Genomic DNA, 3,491 nt, shown 5'->3' with positions numbered 1-3,491 from the left:
TCACTGCACATCCTCACATTTTGCACATCAATGGCTGTCTGGAAACCTTAACATTCATCACCAAAACCAGACGATTAGGCCTCTCTGTCTCACAGGCAACGATCTGTGGTGAACCATATGGTGAAGATCTCCATCAAAGGCTGATTTTATTGCTATATAACAACAGTAGGTTTTTCTCATCTGTTTCCCCAAACTGAAAGAAGATGTAAATGACAACCACTGACAAAGAGTCAATGGTCAACTTTAAGTAGTTAGTAGCATTTGACGTCACAGAACAGTGAAGGCTAATGTGTCCGTTTCAACAGGCTGGTGAAAGTCTCTAGAAAGCATATAGTTCACCCAAAAATGAAAATTCTGACCAGCAAGAGAAGAAATTGTTGAATAAAGTCGTTATCAGAGTTGGGTATAATGCGTTATTCTAATTACTTTTCCTGGTAACGCAGTAATGTAATGCGTTACATTTTAAATTTATGTAATTTGATTACAGTTACTAATGTCAATAAAATTACGTTACTTACGTTACAAATGCAGTGTTAAAAGTATGAAGTAAAAATCATGTTTTGCGCGTCAGTATGCCCTTTAATAAATCACTGGAGATTGCAAGCTAAAATGCAGACGAGTCCTACAACATTTAGATGCAATGAAAGATCATATTTCAAAATGTTGCACTCGATTTCACATATTTTAGTCTGGCATTATAGTTTGGGAAAAGTTCAACAAGTGAATGTGTACAATTTTATGTCACAGTAACACTAATATAAGTAAAAATAAATGACTCATCAGAATGAGATCCCCCACTGGGGGATTAAGCAGCGTCGCATTCTTCTTCTGAGGTAAATTCAAGGCTTATTCCTCACAGCGCATCTTCTTCCAAAAACGAAAAGTAGTCGAGATGAACTTGATGAATCTTTCTTTGTTTACAGAGGTGATATGGGCGTTCACATATTCGCGGGTCTCAATCTAAACGAAAAAAAAACAAACAAAAAAACACCTCAATCATAATAAAAATGCCCAAACCGATGAAAATTTCAATCTGGTTGAGAGAAGTGGGATAAAGCTTTTCTAATCCATTCGATAGGTAAATACTTGATCAGATTGTAAACCGAAACTGTTTTACACATATGCAATGACGTAAAATGACGTGATGACGCATGACGCACAGAACGAGCAGATGTTGTTGTTGAATATAATAAATGATCGTGTAGATCTAAAATTCTCTTTCCAGTCATCATCTGTGAAGTGGTGCAGGATAACATTACTAGGATAACATTACAAGTACTAGCGTCAAACTCACCTGCAGACGTCTAGTTTTGGGCACAGGAATGTTTGTTTTTACTGCTTGATTAATATAAGCATCATTGGACAAAGCTTTATGTGCTTGTCGTCTGCTAATTAGGCCCCAAAATAGATAAATATTAAGTCTTCTTTTTAAAACAAAGAAAAGTTGGATGGTTAGTATGCAAAAACAGCAGGAAACTCTGTATATTTATGCAGTGTGTGCATTTCAAAAGATTAAATCTAATTTGAAGCTTGTGACATATAAACGCGCACACCGATGAGCAACAAAATCAGTATTAGAATTCAAACATTTTGCATTTACAAAATGCTTGTGAGTGTCACAGCTCCTTAATTTAGAGACGTGATTTCACATATTGTTACAGCATCTTTGAAGGAAACACCCAAGTGTATCTCAAACAAATCAATCATTGGCTCAGTATATCATAACTCCAATCAGAGCTCGGCTTGACCTGACTGACATTTTCAAAGGAATAATAGGGGGAGCAGTGAAGTGTAATTTGTGTTTAAATGCAAACACCCCACCTCTCAGGCTTTCATCAGGCCTTCTGTAGCCTGCAGTGACAGAGATAGGCGTGCGTCTCTGTTCATTACTGTCATATATCTGAACACACTGAGCTCTGGCAAACATCAGTGTCAGCAGCAGACGTTAGATTGGCAGGGTGTTTCCTGTAAGACACTGAAGTCTCAGAGTGTTTGCGCTGGTGGACGGGACTGTTTATAGACGTGTAAAATCTTTACAGAATCCTTCCATTCTGCAAAATAGTGCCTTCAAGGAAGACAACTGTTTAGCAGGTTCTCATTTTTTTTACATAATTAGTGGTGCTTGCTAATGCTAATGGATCTGAACAAACATCTAACACGAATACAGTATGGTCACATTTACTATTGTTTGGAGAATTTTCACAGCTGAAAATGCAATTGGGAACTCTGTATCAGGGTAAAGATTTCCCACAACAATCAAAGCATCTTTGCCGGCTAAATTTCACCTAAATGTCACTAATGTGACTGCATCAATGTGCCACACCTTAACCTGTCCTGTACTATATTTGTAATACTGCACCCTTTACAGACATGAATGATAATACTGTAGGGATATGCTATTACTTTTTTAAATGATAAAACATTTAACGCTTTTAGAACTTCTCACCTGGATGGTGAAAAGTGGTGTATAAATGGGCAAAAAAGTGGTAAAACACCATCAATTATCACTAAAGGAATTTAGGACCTGAGACCAGAATGCCAGGGGGTGGGACAATTTCAGTTAGGGTCAATGAGCAATCACCTAGAAACCACCCTAGCAACCATTTAGCAATGTGCTAAAAGAACACTCAGAATACCTTAAAGGATTAGTTCACTTCCAGAATAAAAATTTCCTGACAATTTACTCACCCCCATATCATTCAAGATGTTCATGTCTATTTCTTCAGTCGAAAAGTTGTCAAGGTTTTTGGAGAAAACATTCCAGGATTCCAAAACACTTCATATAGTGGACTTCAATGGGAGCCAGTGGGTTAAAGGTCCAAAATGCAGCTTCAAAGAGCTCAACACGATCCCAGCTGAGGAATAAGGGTCTTATCTAGCGAAATGATTGGTTATTTTGTAAAAATATATATTATTGTAAAATATATATTTATGTAAAAAAATTAAATTATAAAAATTATATACTTTTTAACCACAAATGCTCGTCTTGCACTAGCTCTGCGATGCACGTACATAACTTCATGCATTATGTTGGAAAGGTCACGCGTGACATAGGCAGAAGTAGTTCCTCCAACTTCAAAATCGTCCGACATCATTGTTCTAACTTTTTTTTTTGTAAAGGGCGTCTGAAAAAATAAGAATTTTTTTAAAGGTGACATCATGAAAATCTGACTTTTCCAGGTTTTAAGTGCTATAATCAGGTCCCCGGTGCATCTACCAACCAAGGAAACGTGAAAAAGATTAACCCAATAACTTTGTTTTGGTAAGCCTTTTTCTGCAAGCATCTGAAAAAGCGAGCGCGTCTGATTTCGCTTTACACCCACGGCGCCGTCATTGTGTTTTCGCAAGCGACAACGGAGTACTAGTTCTAATGCCATTGCGAAAGTTTGAGCAAAACATACTAATTGTTCTGTCTTTGGCTGCACAGAGGAGCACAGAACACTATTAGAGTCCCAGCCTCAGAGGAGACGAGAGAGCAGTGGATTTATTGA

Source organism: Sinocyclocheilus rhinocerous, unplaced genomic scaffold (assembly GCF_001515625.1).
Source record: "Sinocyclocheilus rhinocerous isolate Xijiao unplaced genomic scaffold, SAMN03320098_v1.1 scaffold485, whole genome shotgun sequence".
In the NCBI taxonomy this organism is placed as follows: Eukaryota; Metazoa; Chordata; class Actinopteri; order Cypriniformes; family Cyprinidae; genus Sinocyclocheilus; species Sinocyclocheilus rhinocerous.
The sequence above is the reverse complement of the archived record's forward strand: the minus strand, read 5'-3'. Positions refer to the sequence as shown.